The 16,159-nt window shown below is 40.9% G+C and overlaps 1 protein-coding gene across 9 annotated transcripts in view; it reads right to left on the bottom strand.

The window, feature by feature from the left end:
* Positions 1–16,159, bottom strand: part of TMCC1 (transmembrane and coiled-coil domain family 1) — a 221,486-nt gene that overhangs the window by 182,652 nt on the left and 22,675 nt on the right. For 2 of the 9 annotated variants that reach the window (XM_071222294.1, XM_024556424.3), the window contains exon 1: positions 12,360–12,480. The exons of 5 other annotated variants lie outside the window; for them this stretch is intronic. The gene's annotated coding sequence lies outside the window, so the exon portion shown is untranslated. Of the gene's footprint in view, positions 1–12,359; positions 12,481–16,159 lie in introns of those variants that run through there. 2 more of the 9 variants (XM_071222293.1, XM_024556423.2) reach the window with 2 other exon arrangements.

Genomic DNA, 16,159 nt, shown 5'->3' on the forward strand with positions numbered 1-16,159 from the left:
GGCACCATATCTCAGTCTCCATCACCCTGGCTAACACCCTTAACCCCAAACTGGTGATTCCAAGAGGCCCTGCCAACTTTCAGGCCTGCCCACCCACATCGTGTCCAGTCTTGGCTCATGCTTCAGATTTTCCTAAAATCTCTCAAGCAAACAGCAACTGGCCTCAGTGTGCCTCACAACCTCTCCTAAGTGGCTCCAGACCCTGCCACTAGCAGAAGCTGACCTCGGTTCACTGATTAGCCTCACCTGAGCACCTCCAAGCCAAGCACAACTAGTAGCCATCTGCAGGTTGCTTTGTAGCTCATGCCAGGTGGCTCTGGGCAGAACACGGGCAGTAGCTGACCTTGTCCTGCCCCTCCCGAGAGGCCTAAGAGCCATCATACCCAGTGGAAAGCTTCAGACCATGTCAAAGCATCACCACCCAACCATCTCCACATGCAACACACTCAAGGGGTAAACTCAGTGGGCACCAGGGCCCCACTGAAGTTAAGTCCTGCTCTGTGGCGTGGGCCCCTGCCCAGCTGATCCTCCACAGTGGCCAGAGGTCATTGGTCATAGCCAGTCCTTGCAGCTGATTATCCTGGGGATAAATCCCTTCCATTGATGTGACAGTAGCAATCAAGGCTCAACTACAAGAGGATATACACAGGGAGAGGATGCAGCTCGAGTACTGAGCCTGGGTAATCAGGGAGGCTGTGCCACTGATCAGGACACCCACGACTGGGTTGGCCAAAAAGGCTGTTACATCTTTTCCATAAAATAAAAGACCCATTTTTCATTTTCAACAATAACTTTATTGATTTGGACATTATGAGTATGTTGGCTATCTCCTGCTATTGGCTTCTAGTGGGTAGAGGCCAGGGGTGCTGCTAAACATCTCCCACAGCAAAGAATTATTTGGCCAAAATGGCAACAGTACCAAGAAACTTCACAAACCACTTCTGACATATTCCATCAGTCACAGCACCTTCTCTATATACTGCACAAACCTTTTCTTGTGTTTCAGTTGTGTTTTTACCTTTCTTGAAATAATAAAGCATAATATGCCAAAAATGTTGAATAACTTCTTTCATCTTCAGTATTAAAATGGCTGCACAAAAATTCACCAATTTAAATAAGTTTTTAAAAATGCACGCTGATATGACAGCTGTCACAATAAAATCTAACAAAATTGTTTCAAATGAATTTAAAGGCAACTAAGCACACTACTAGAGCCATCATAAGGAAAAAACCTAATGGACTCTTTGGCCAACGCAATACTTTAGGCCACTCTACTAAGCCTGGGAGGCCTAGGAGTTCTACCTAATACATAGAAACATAAAGAGGCTGCCAAAATAAGGAGACAAAGAAACATCCCAAATGAAAAAACCAGAAAACTGCAGAAAAAGAACTAAACCAAATGGAGACAAGCAATCTACTAGATGCAGAGTTCAAAACACTGGTTATAAGGATGCTCAATGAACTTAGTGAGAAGCTCAACAGCATAAAAAAGAACTAGTTAGAAATGAAGGATACACTAACTGAAAGGAAGAATAATTTACAGGGAATCAACAGTAGAGTAGAAGAAGCCAAAACTCAAATCAGCAATTTGGAAGATAAGTAAGCAACAAACACCCAATAAGAACAGCAAAAAGAAAAGAGGACTGGCTGGTGTGGCTCAGAGGATTGAGTGCCGGCCTGCAAACCAAAGGGTCGCAGGTTTGATTCCCAGTCAGGGCACATGCCTGGGTTACAGGTCCCCAGTAGGGGGCACTCAAGAGGCAACAACACACTGATGTTTCTCTCCCTCTCTCCCTCCCTTCCCCTCTCTAAAAGTAAATAAATAAAATCTTTAAAAAAAAATACAAAAAAACTTCAAGCATACCAGCATTTGTATCACGTGGGTGCTGGAAGGAAAAGAGAGAAAGCAACAGATTGAAAACCTTTTTGAAAAAACAATGACAGAAAACTTCTATAACCTGGTGAAGGAAATAGACATACAAGGCCAGGAAGCACAGAGTCCCAAATAAGATGATTCCAAACTGGCCCACACCAAGACACATCATAATTAAAATGCAAAAGGTTAAGCCAAAGATAGATAGTAAAAAGCAAGAGAAAAGCAGTTAGTAACCTATAAGGAAGCTCTCATTAAGACTACCAGCTGATTTCTCAACAGAAACTTTGCAGACCAAAAGGGATTGGCAAGAAATATTCAAAGTGGTGAAAAGTAAGGACCTACAACCAAGATTACTCTGCCCAGCAAAGCTATCATTTAGGACCACAGGAAAGATAAAGAGCTTCTTAGGGAAGAAAAAGCTAAGTGTTCATCACCACAAAACCAGTATTATACAAATGTTAAAGGGTCTTCTTTAAGAAGAAAAAGAAGATTATAAAAAGTGTGAACAATAAAATGTCAATAATTACATGTCTATCAATAATTGAATATAAAAAAACAAATACATTAACAATTAGAACAAAAACAGACTCATAGATACAGAGAACATTTTCATGGTTGCCAGATGAAAGGGGGTTAGGAGGATGGGTAAAAAAGGTGAAGGGATTGGGAAGTACAAATTGATTGTTACAGAATGTCATGCAATGTAAAGTAAAGCATAGGGAATACAGTCAATTATATTCTAATAACTATGTAGGGTGCCGGATGGGTACAAGACTTATTGGGATGATCACTTAGTTATGTAGTATCTAAACACTGGGGTATATACCTGAAACTGATATAATTATGTATGTCAACTGTAATTGAAAAATAAAAATGATTTTAAAATGAAAAAAGGGGCAAAGGACTTGAATAGACATTTGTCCAAAGAAGATATATGAATGGCCAATTAGCATATGAAAGAAAGATGCTAAACACCACTATTTACTAAGGAAATGCAAATTAAAACCAGAGTGAGATACCAACCTCATACTCATTAGGATAACTACTATTAAAAAATAAATAAATAACAATGTTAGCAAAAATGTGAAGAAATTGGAACCCTTATGCACTGGGTGTGGAAAACAGTATGGTGGTTTCCAAAAATTTAAATATAAAATTACCATATGATCTGGCCATTCTACTTCTGGGTATAGAGCCAAAAGAATTGAAAGCAGGCCCTGGCCAGTGTGGCTCAGTTGGTTGGAGCATCATCCCATAATCAAAAGGTTGTGGGTTTGATCCCTGGTCCAGATGCATACTATATCCCATCGGGACACGTACAGAAGGCAAGCTACTCTGTTGCATCAATGTCTCTCTCTCCCCCTTCCTCTCTAAGGGAAAAAAAAAAAAACTCTTCTCAGCTGAGCAAATGAATAAATAAATGGCATCCATTTCTTCAAAAGAAATGGAAAGCAGGATCTCAAAAAGATATTTGTACACCTATGTTTACAGCAGCAATATTCACAATAGCTAAAACGTGGAAAAAACCCAAATGTCCACTGGCAAATGAATGGGTAAGACAAGAATGACAGCCAACTTCTCACCGGAAACAAAGAGAAGACAGAGAACTGAAAGAAAAAGATTGTCAACTTAGACTTTAGACTTCTATTAACCAGTAAAAATAACTTCTATAAATCAAGACAAATTAAAGACATTTTCAGACACACAAAAGCTGAAAATATTCATCACCAGCAAACCTACACAAGAAATGTTAAAAGAAGGTTATTTATTTTTTAAGATTTTATTTATTTATTTTATTAAGATTTTATGTATATATGTTTATTTTTAGAGAGAGGGAAAGGGAGAGAGAAAGAGGAGAGAAACATCAATGTGTGGTTGCCCCTCACGTGCCCCTACTGGGGACCTGGCCCACAACCCAGGCATGTGCCCTGATTGGGAATCGAACTGGGGACCGTTTGCTTTGCAGTCTGGTGCCACTCAATCTACTAAGCCACACCAGCCAGGGCAAGAAGTTCTTTATTCAGAAGGAAAATATACCGGGTAGAAATCTGGAATTATATGGAAAAATTAAGAATACTGAAAATGGTGTAAATAGACCACACATACAGTACTTGACAGGGGCTTTTATTATGAGATGGCAAATTCATCTACATTATTAAAATAACAGAGGGGAAAAAAGCACTAACAAGAATTTCCATAATACATACATCTTCCCGAATGTGTGTATTTAAAAAAAAAAAAAGTACCTTACTAGAACACATTTCCCATCACAACATTCCTGTAAGTTGGGAGTCAATATTATCTTTTTACACAAAGAGGCCCAAGATACAAACTAGTTGTCCAGTAATAGTGACTCTTTTAGAAAAGTAAAATTAAAATCTTGGTTCCAGCCCCGTGTTTATTACACAAACCCTTAAATACTTGGGATAAAGTATGATGGTGGTTAATATACAATTTATCTATTTTCCATTGCTTCCAGGGAACCCTAAAGTCACTTAGAAGTAAGCAATACAGACAGCAAAGATTGTTCCTTGCTTTGAAGAAGTCTGAAAAACATTAGGTTTCAACAAATTCGGTCAGGTTTCTCTACACTGGCAAAAGAAGAAAACTTTTGCCAAGTCTTCCTGAGGAAAATGAATTAATTAAAACAAAGGTGTCAAAGCAGTAACTGCAAAACAAAGCTTCGGGATTGGGTGCCAACATAAGAAAAAGAAAACACTAATATTTAATACCACTTCATTAGAGTCCAAACCTCAGAGGGAATGTGGTAAGAATAAAACCTCTGTAATATCACTGATGCCAAATAGATTACAGAATGGGAATCCTGCCTACTATCCCTCTGAATAAAGTTGAACATAATTCAGACACTCAGGGGTTCTTTGAGACCACAGCAGATCTTATCCAACTTCACAGGGAAAGACTACTTGCTACTCGCAGAAAGGTAACTGAACAATACACAACACAATTCAGGAGACTCCTCTAACAGAATTCTAGGGGAAGGCTACCTACTGTTACCCCATCGGGACCCAAAATTCTTTACTCTGTACTATAACAGGAAAATTGTGTGATTTCAATATTCCCTGATGCCAAGACAAAGTATCATTCTTTCAGGACTTTACCCCAAATAAGCCATTGGGTAACTTTCTTTTCAACATAAAATAAAATATGTCAAAAAAAAAATATGTTACTGACTCAAGAGAACTTAAAACATATGTTCAACAAAAACTGAACACATATGAATGTTCATAGTAGCATAATTCACAATACCCAAAAAGTGAAAGCGACTCAAATGCCCATCAACTGATGAATGAATAAACAAAATGTGGTATATCCATACAATGACTATTCAGCCATTAGAAAGGAATTAAGTACTGAAACATGCTATAACATGGATGAACCCAAAGAACATTAGGTAAAAGAAGCCAGAAACAAAAGGCCATATAATATGTGACCCCGTTTAAATGAAATGTCCCAAATAGGCAAACCCACAGGAACAAAAATCGGACCAATGATTGCCAAGGTTTGAGGAGAACAACTGTGTAATACATACGGGGTTTCTTTTTGGAGTGATGCAAATGTTCTGCAATTAGATAGTGGTGGCGGCTGCACAGAGCTATGAAGCAACTAAAAGCCTCTGAACTGCATATTTTAAATGGTTAAAATTATGAGTTTTGTTATGTGAATTTTACCTCAATACAAAAATGTTTCCAAGTGTTAGTTACCAGGTGCCTGTGTCTCCCACTACTTAACAAATGCTATGTTCCTAAAAATCATAAAAAGAAAAAAATACTTTTAAGCCCTGGCTGGTGTGACTCAGTGGAATGAACGCCAGCCTGTGAACCAAAAGGTCACAGGTTCAATTCCCAGTCAGGGCACATGCCTGGGTTGAGGGCCAGGTTCCCAGTTGGGGGCGTGCAAGAGGAAACCAATGGATGTTTCTCTCTTGCACATCGATGTTTCTTTCCCTCTCTTTCTCCCTCCCTTCCCCTCTCTCCAAAAATAAAGAAATAAAGTCTAAAAATTAATGAGTTTTAAAAATACTTTTTAAAATTTAATGTTCTGGAAAAGGCAAAACTGTAGAGATGGTAAACAGATCAGTGGTTGTCAGGGGCTGGTGTGGGGTGGTAGTTAAATAGGTGAGGTGCAAATTTTTTAGAGAAGTGAAACTATTCTATATGATACTGTAATATATTAAAGGTCTGTCAAAACCCATATAAATTTAAAGCACAAAGAATATACGATGTATGCAAATTTAAATAATCATTTAAGAAGTAAAGGGATCTCACAGCATGGAATGTAGAATGTGACAAAACAATCTAAATTTATTACAAATATGAAACCACCTCACAAAGGAGGCAGAAGAATACGGTGCTGACCTAGGTAAGGCTGGAAATGAGCGGAGTCTGGAAGACTAGAGAGAAAACAAAGGATCCATGAGCACTGTACTCTAGTTGATATATGTAGTTGTTTACCACAGGGGCACAGACCTACCATTCTACAACCACTGTACATGTACACTGGACTTGAAGAAATAAGTAAATGGATGGCCAAATTTCTTACTGGTAAAGTGAAAGAGGTTAGAATGATCAATGTGTTCAGAAATAAGAGTTGGCGATATCAGTATGAATTGATGTTTAGCTTACTATAGAGATAAATGGTTACATACAGAACTATTTCTAGATATTATGTATACACACAGGTTAATATATACACATATATCTCCTTGCGACCTCACTCAGGAGCCTAGAAGCAACAATACTCCAGTAGGAACTAGCACACTTAGCACCCAGATCTTGGTTTCTAATACCATTTTCCAATAAGAGAAACTAGGGCTCCTTGGAAAAACGACCAATCACAAAAGATGAGCCAGAAGCATTTTATGTTGTCAGAAACAAAAGTGCTCGTGCACACACATAATCATTGGAGTGTGTCAAAGGGAAGGGATACAGGAGCCAACTGAAAAAGTCCCCAATGACCAAAGCTGGAACAATTTGAGCAAGGAAATTTATGTAGATACTCCCCTCTTAAGGAGGTGGAGTATAACTCATCCCTCATTAAGTGTGGGCTCTGCATAGTGACTTTCTTCAAGAGTACAGAAAGGTAAGAACAGAAGAGTAACTTTACAGTGAAGAAAACAAATACCACCTCAAGCTAGGTAATCAAGGTTAACATTAACACTGATAAGTCGTATCAATAATATATACTGAGCATGTGATAAGAATGGTACTTTACCTCTGCGGTCTTCCTTTCAAAATCACATTACCTCAATCTAACCCTTAGAAAAACATCAGACAAATCCCAGTTGAAGGACTTTGGACAAAAATGCCTGATCAGTTATTTTCAAAATTGCCAATGTCATTAAAAACAAGGACAGTCTGAGAAATTGCCACAACCAAGAGGAGCTAAGGAGACATAATTATTAAGTGGAACGTGGCATCCTGAATGGGACTCTGGAACAAAAAAAAGGACATTAGGAAAAAACCGTGGAACTCTGAAGCAAGTACAGAGTTAGTAATAATGTATCAATATTACTACATTATGGCAAATGTACCACACTAATGTTAAAAGTTAACAATGAAGGCAACTGAGTGTGAGACAGGAATTTTCTGTTCTATTTTCACAGTAACTCAGCAAATCTAACAGTTCAAGAATTAAAATTTTATTTTTTCATTACAAAGTACTTATGATCTATTGCATACCTGAAATTTTACTCAGTGCACCTGGACACAAAAGATGTCTAAAACACGGTCTTGCCCCTCAATAAGTTTGTCGTCTCGTTGTGAGGTAAGACCAAAATACAAAAATAAGAACATATTAAATTGAGACATACAGATAAAAGTATATTGGGAATACAGTCAAACCTCAGTTCTCAGACATCTCCCATCTCAATTTGGTTGTTGACCATGCTGTTCACAGAGAAAGTCTCAGTTAACAAACAAAACATCAGTTCTTGACCTGACAACCGTTTCATGCTGATACAGTATTTCTAACAGAAAAAAAGATTGTTTTCAAACAAATCACTTTCAAACAGTCTTCCAGAACAAAGTAAGTTCAAGAACCAAGGTTCCATTGTATTCAGAGAAGGTACAGAATTATGAAGGAAGGCTTCATCAAGAAGATGAAACTTGAGTGTGTACCTTGAATATGATTCAGGGTACCAGAGTAAAAGGAACAATAAATTGGTACAGTTACAACAGCCAGAATGGTGAAGAACTAAAAAAAGTGAAAATATTTAGCCCTAAGAAAAGTGAAGACTTCAATGGGAGACACAATAGCAATGTTCGAATACTTGACGGATCACAAAGCAGAACTAAGAGTTACATCATATACCCATTTAACTTACTAGCTGACCACTGCTAAAATGTGACCACTCAAGGACACAGAGAGTGACAGCTGTTCAGTAGAGCCACAACAGGAAATGTCAATTTGGAAAGGCAGGAAGCAGGTGGCCTAGTTCTTCTCTACAACTTTCCAAAGGACAGTGTGCATGTGAGCCCAATGAAGCACAAATTTAGATTCAAATCCCGCATTTATTAACCACTTACCACGTGCCAGGTGCTTCCTTATATATGATCTTATTTAATATTCATAACACATCTATAAACATTTATTAATGTAATAGAGGCTTAATGTAAAATTACTATAAAATAAACCCTGTAAAAAACAGGAACACATTAAAATTCTCCACCCTCCACCACTCTGGTAGGGATTTGACAGATGTTTTAAAAAGCAAAATTGTGAGAAGGCCTACATATCTACATAATTCTCTATTTCCTCTTGCTCCTTACTTCAGTCAAGCTCAATGGCTCTCAGTCTGTGGAGTCCATAAGAATGATATACAATTATATATCATGCACACTGTACTTTTTAAGCAATGTAAGGGATTTTCAAGTATAGCTTTCATGTTATGTGATTTTTGTCTCATGCAATGACTTCAGAACCGATCCTGGGAATGAGGTGCAACCCTGCTGCAGACTTAATCCATGTAACATAGCACCATGGGAAGGAGGTAGAGAGGTTGATTCCTAACAACATGCAGAACACTCTAACAATTGGAGCTACCTAAAAATAGCATAAACTACCTCAAAGTAATAAATTTTCTGTCATCAAAGGTGTTCAAATAGAGGCTGAAAAATTACTGAGAACATTTTAGAAGAGCAACCGGGTAAGAAGTTGAGATCTCTTCCAAATCTAGATTCTATAATGGGTAGACAGGAGAAGACAAGCTAGTTAGGAACAACACAATAAAAAGAAAAGACACAAAGGAAAGAATGACATGGTATGTGGGGAAGTTCAATGCTGGGGAACATACGAGACGCTCACTTCCACCTGCAGACCTTTGCACTTTCTGCTTCATCTGCCAGGAAAGCGTTTGCATCTTTTAGGCCCCAACTCAAATATCTTCTCCTTAGTGTGGCCTCTCCATCACCCCAACCAGTCACTCACTTGTCACATTAGCTTGTTTTATTTTCTTCATACTTCATATTAGAAGTCAGCAAACTTTTTCTACAAAAGGTCAGACTACAGTCTGCGGGCCAAATCCAGCTTGCCCCACGTTTTTGTATGGCCTTATGAAGAATGGTTTTTACATTTTTAAATGGTTGAAAAAAAAAAAAAGACAGTATTTTGTGATGTGGGAAAATTATATGAAACTCAAATTTCAGTGTCCAAAGTTTAAGTAGAACACAGACAAGCTTGTTTATACTGCCTGTGGCTGTTTCTGCACTGAAACAACAGAGCTGAATAGCTGAAACAGAATATATATAGCCCATATTTACTTTCTGGTCCTTTACAGGAAAAGTTTGCTAATGGCTGACTTTTTAGCATTACCTAATATTATCTTGTCCATTTGCTTATTTGTTATCCTCATTCTCACACACACAGAATAAAGCTCAATGAAGGCAGGGACCTTTGTCTTGTTCCCCCACTGTAGCCCAGTACTTAGAAGATATCTTGGAACAAAATAAGGGCTCAATAAATATTTGATGGATAAATATTAAAGAGTGATCCATAAAAACCACATCAAGGAGTTTAAACTTTAGTCCTCAGCCACGACAGGTTTTGTACACGAGAGAGGCATAAAAAACTCTTGCAGGCCCTGACCAGTGTGGCTCAGTTGGTTGGATGTCATCCCGCAAAGCGAAAAGTCACCAGTTCAATTCCTGGTCAGGGCACATGCCTGGCTTGTAGGTTTGGACCCAGTCAGGGCACATAAGGGAGGCAACCAGCATGAGAGATCTTTTTCTCCCTCTCTTCCACCCTCCCTTTCCCTCTCTCTAAGAATAAATAAAATCTTTAAAAAGAAAAAAAAACACTTTCAGGAAAGAGGGAGTATTCTAGTAGAAAACAGAGTAACGGTGGTTACCAACTAGTCCAAATCATTGGGTTTCTTCATCAAACTGTATGGTTTGGGTGTGAGTGCACTCAAAAAAGATTGTCTCAACTAGTCAAGGTGTCAGAACAGTCTGTCAGCTGACTGTGCTACTTACCTTAAGATGAGAATACTCTGAGAAACCTCATCTCCTACACATTGTACACAGCACCCATACCATGCTGAATCTTAAAAAATGCTCATAATTTTAACAGATCTAGATCACATGCTAATGATTTCTAATATCTACAATTTCCCTATGCTGCTGATCAGCAATATACTCTGTAAACAGCTGAAAACTCTTTGGAAATTAAAAGGTTACCACCCACAAATAAAAAGCAGCTTTTTAATCTTTCTATACCAGCCAGAGAGTGGGTGCATGATTTCCAAACAAATACAAGCCAACTCTGTTGGCAGAGACCAAGGTACTGTTGAGTTGAAAGTCACACCTATAAGCATCATTTGTTATGTGATACTAGTAAAACTACCACCTACTCAAAACTGGAGTCTCACCTTTTTAAAAAATTTTCAATTACAGTTGACATTCAATAGTATTTTATGTTAGTTTCAGGTATACAGCTTAGTGGTTCAGCAATTACATCATTTACAAAGTGATTTCCCAATAATTCAATTACCCACCTGGCACCATACACCATACACCGTCATTACAATACTACTGACTATATTCCCTATGCTGAACTTTAAATCCCCACGACTATTTTGTAACTCTTAATTTATACTTCTTAATCCCTTCACCTTTATCACCCTTTGGATGATCACTCTCCTAATACAGTGGGAGAAAACTGTATCTATCTCCTGGAGGAATCTTGCCTGTAACACATTAACATTTTCATAAGGTTCTTTCCTCCATGCTTTGCAACAATTTCTATACACGGGTACTTCCTAAACAAGGATTTAATTAAACAGTCACTTCCAAAAATTAAGATACTGATCAGAAAACATACATCAAAGTTTTGTCTTATTTTAAAACAGCTACCTGCTTTTTAAGCCCTGGACGCCTTTTAAAAAATAATTAGCTAATTTAGGAAATCAGCCCTTTCATAGAGATGCTTATGGTACAGGTACCTCTGATGAGTATGTCAGACTTCTAGCATCCATTTTGGATTAGTGTCTATGTGTTCATCTTCCTTTCCTCTGTGAGAATCAGGTTGAAAAGGCAGCCTACAAAATTATTGGGTAAGGATCTACCAAGACTAATGTATAAGGTGTCACCAAGAAAGGGGGGTGGAAATTAACCAACAGCTCAAGTGGGCTGCTTTCAGAAACTCTGTTGCAGATTCAAGGAGGAAGGGGGGAGGTCCTCACCATCAACGTTGTTAAGGAATGAATCAAACCAATCACTGGACAAAACTACACACACCTTTACTTAGGCTGGAAAGGGGTATGTGCAAGCTGTAAATGGATTTCTGGCCCTTTAGGGAAGATGTGCCCATTTTCCCTTCCTAAAAGGGCTAATAAAAGGCACTCAGAACCCAGCCAGCCTAGCCTCCTACCTTGCACCACCTATTCTCCCGATCCCAGTACAGCAGGTTCCCTCCTCCCCTTAAAGAAGTTCAAAATCAAAACAAAAGGTGCAAAACTGGTTTCAGGTGGCACTGGCTGAGCCCTAGAGGCCAACTTCTGGGGACTACAAGGCCGAGCGAGGGCTCATAGGACCTCAGACCCCTAACCAGAGCTAGCTCCCAAACAGTCCCTCGGGCCTCGGCCCAACTCCTCACACGCCCCTCCCTCTCCGCAGACCTGGAGATGGGGTGCTGGGAACGGGGGCGAGGCGAGAAGGTTGGGGACAGAAACCCCAGGGTCAAAATGACAGCGGAACCAGCCGGGAAAGAAAAAGGCCCGGAGGGATGCTGGGGCGGGCGTGGGGGCGGGACAAGTCCTAGGCCCCGGGCTTAAGCCCCGAATGGGGACAAGCGAGGGTCCAAGCCGTTCCAGGCCGCGAGTGGGAGGCCGGGTTTGCGTCGGCAGCGCCGCCAGGCCACGCTCGCCGAACAACTCTCCTCACCCGGGGCGGAGGGACGAGGAGGGGCCTTGAGGGACTGCGAGGGACCGCGGCCACAAGCAGAGTTCGGGGCGGGGGCACTCACTCACCGGCGGGGAGGGGAGGAGCAGCCGGCGTCTCCGCCAGCGCCGTCGCTCGAGTTCAGGCGCCGGCTCCTGCCGCTGCAGCCGCCGCGCCGGGTCCATCCCCCCCAGCCACCCTCCCTCCCGGCCCTCCCCCCGCGCCACTTCAGCCGCAGCAGCCGCCGCTGCAGCCGCCACCGTCGATTCAGCCTCTGCGCGGGAGCGCGAACCGGCTTGAGTAGGCGACAGCGCGTGCGCCCGCCGCCACCGCCCACAACATCCGCCCCCGGCTGGCGGCGCACGCGCGGGGCTGTGGCGGGCGCGCGCACGCAGCTGAGGGGCGGAAACAGGCCCCCCAAGGCGTGGCCCCGCCCCCAGCCCGCGCGCCCACCCTCGCGGTCTCCCGGCTGCTGAGCTAGGCGGTTGCAGGTGTGGCTGGACCTGAACAAAGCTCGAGGAACCGAGCTCCTCTGGTCCGGCCCCTTTTTCTGGGGAGTGAGGGCTCGAAGCGATGCAGGTTTGAGCGGATTTCTGGCTGCCGCTCGGCATCGTACACCTGTTCTTCCTACCTTGAATCCACAGGCCTGCCTTTCTTCTCTGATCTGTCAGGTTTTCATCTGCTGCCAGGAGGACGGCAGAGGCAGTTACTACTTCGCTTCCGGTGTTACCACTGAAGGGACCACAAGCAGCCATCAGCCTAACCCTTTATTGTTCTATTTTCCTAATTCATTTATTCATTCATCACTAATGTATTGAGGCTTTCTCCCTGCACTAGGCCCTGTTCGAGTTACTGTGAGTACAGTGTGGGGATAAAACAGATCCTGGCCTCATGAAGTTAGATCTGGTAGAGAAGGATAATCGTTAAACGAAGAATCTCACAAAATTAAAAATTACGATTAGTAAAATCTTTTCTGAGAAGTATATGGTGCCAAGAGAACCTGTATGGGAGATGGGGGTGGAGGGGTAGAGTTTGATTTAGTCGAGGGTGTTCAGGCTGGAATCTGAGGGCTGCTGACTTGGAAGGAAATAGTTAGATTCAAGGGCTGAGAGCTTGGCATGGCCAGAATGGGGCACTGGAAGACCACAGAATGGAGCAGAGTGTGAGTGTGGGGAGGTGTAGGCAATCATTGTGGTAAGGATTTGAGATTTACGGCAAGGTAAACTGGTGCTGGTAGAGAAGACCACTTTTTAGGGAGTAAAATGGACAGGATTTGATGATCTATTAGATGAAGAGTGAAGGCCAGGGAGGTGGCAAGTTTGACTTATATTTGAGGTGGATGGGAGATACGGTTATAGGTCTCAGGAGCATTGAAGGAGACCCCTGAGGAAAGTAACAAAAAATGGAAAATAAACTTAAAGCTAAAACTGTAAATTTCTAGAAGAAAACAAAAAAATTTTGTGATCTTGAGATAGGCAAAGATTTCTTAGGACATAAAAGGCATGAACCACAAAAGAAATTATTCATAAGATTAACTTCATCAAAATTTAAAACTTTTGTTTTTTGAAAGACACCATTGGGAAGATGAAAAGGCAAGGCACAGATAGGAAGGAGAAATTTGCAAAACGATATGTCTGACAAAAGACCTGTATCCAGAATATATAAAGAACTTTTATAAATGAATAATAAGAAAACAACCCAATAAAACAATGGGCAAAAGGTTTTAGTAAACACATCACCAAATAAGATATAAAAATGGCCAATAAGCAACAAAAATGTTCAACATATTTAGTAATCCAAAGATTTGCAAATTAAAACCACAATGATACACCCCTACATTTTCGTTAGGATAGCTAAAATTAAAAAGACTGATGATCCAGCAGTCCCACTCCTACACATTCCCTTAACTGTACTTAAGTTCCAAATAAAAACAATAACAAAGTCATACTTCCACCTAACATACAACTAACCTACACACAACCTGAAAGGCTTAACACTTTCCCAAAAAGAGGGTGCAAAGTCCTTGGTGGATCTCTTTCCAATTTTGACATCCTGTAAGTTAATACTGTGCTATGAAGTTAACTATTATTAATACATTTCCATTGTGTAGTAGCAATTGAATTTCCCCCTTGGTAATTAGGGTTGATCACACCAGCCAATACAGTAACTCCTTTTTTTACCTATTTATTTAAAGGAATGAGCCCTGGCTGGTGTGGCTCAGTGAACTGAGTGATGACCTTCAAACTGAAAGGTTATTGGTTCAATTCCCAGTCAGGGCACATGCTTGGGTTGTGGGCTAGGTCCCCAGTTGGGGGCTTGCTAGAGGCAACTGATCGATATATCTCTCACATATTGATGCTTCTCTACCTCTCTTTCTCCCTCCCTCCCCCTCTCTCTAAAAATAAATAAACAAAATCTTTTTTCTTAAAAAAAAAAGTGCCTTCATTAAAAAATACACAGACAAAGGAATGAGATGCCCCCAGGTGACCAGGTGACAGTCTGAACTGCCAATTCAACAGAAACGTTGTTGTGTCTCCTGTTGGAAGCATTCCTTCCTTTGGAACTGAGACCTCTAGACCAGCAGAGCTTCTGGCCATTTCTCCTTCCAGACAAAATGAACAAGCAGGTGCACTGCTTGAAAAGTTCTGCCAACAGGCAGGCTTTTCCTTCACTAATTTTCTGCAAGGCTATCCCAGAAAGGGGCAATAGTGCTGCGACAGTCTGTTTTCAACCAATGCCTGCAACGCCTGTGCAGAACCATCATAAACCAGGCTGTTAAATAAGACTGGATTTTTTCTTCCCCAGTCATAGGGAATGCCCCAAAAGATTATAGGTGTGCACTGAGAGAGAGAAGATGATGTAGTAGGAGTAGGGACCATGGGCATTTTGGGCCACTTCCTCATATTGTACAACTTACTTATGCTTTCAGGACCCATTCAAGCCCAATCCTATGAATATAGTTTCATTGATAATGGAGCGCTGCTGTGTGTTCACAACTTTATAGCTTGGTGGATCAGACAACACCCAGTTTGTGACGGGTAGCTCAGATCACATGGTAACTTCATGACCTATGGTTACGAGTTCAGTATGTACTAAGGCTGAGTAGCAAGGCAAAAGCTGTTTCTACAAAGGTGAGTAGTTGTCACAGAGAATGGCAGGGCTTTGCTCCCAAATCTTAAGTGTCTGTGCTGTGATTTATGTATAGGGGCCTGCCAAACACTTGAAATAGAATCTCTATTAGCCACTTGCAGAATGAGGTTCTGGGTTTCATTTTCAGAAATAATGGCACTAAAGGTTTCTTTCAAGACAGGAATAGAAGCCTTCATATCATCTGTGCTGGGAATTTGAAGCTCTGAGCTCACCCTTTTCCTTCTCTACTTTCTTCAGTGCAGTTAGAAGCAACCAACAGATCCATTGTATTCCTTAGTTGGACTAAAATATTAAAATACATGGTCACTCAGGACCTCCCTTTCTATAGGCATTCGATTAGGAATATCCAATGCCTTATCCTGCCATGGACTACCAGTGTCCTCTGCACCACTGGAAATAGAGTCATTAGTGACTTCAAATCAGGTTGCAGAAACAATTCAAGAATACCCAGAACCAATTCAAAAAATTCATTCTTAAGAATCTGTTCCTCTAGAACCATTCCCAGTATCAAAATCTGTATTAGGGTTCAAACAGAGAGACAGAACCAGTAGGAATTATATAATAAAAGGTTTATTTCAAAGGATTGATTTATGCAGTTACGGGTCAGGAGGAGAGCTGACTGACACTGCTGTCCCCAGGCAGACTTTCTCCTTCAGGAGAGCCTCAACTCTGAGGACGTTTCACTGATTGCCCAACCAGATTATCTAGGATAATCTCCCTTATTAAAGTCAATGATTAT

Source organism: Desmodus rotundus, chromosome 8, assembly GCF_022682495.2.
Source record: "Desmodus rotundus isolate HL8 chromosome 8, HLdesRot8A.1, whole genome shotgun sequence".
In the NCBI taxonomy this organism is placed as follows: Eukaryota; Metazoa; Chordata; class Mammalia; order Chiroptera; family Phyllostomidae; genus Desmodus; species Desmodus rotundus.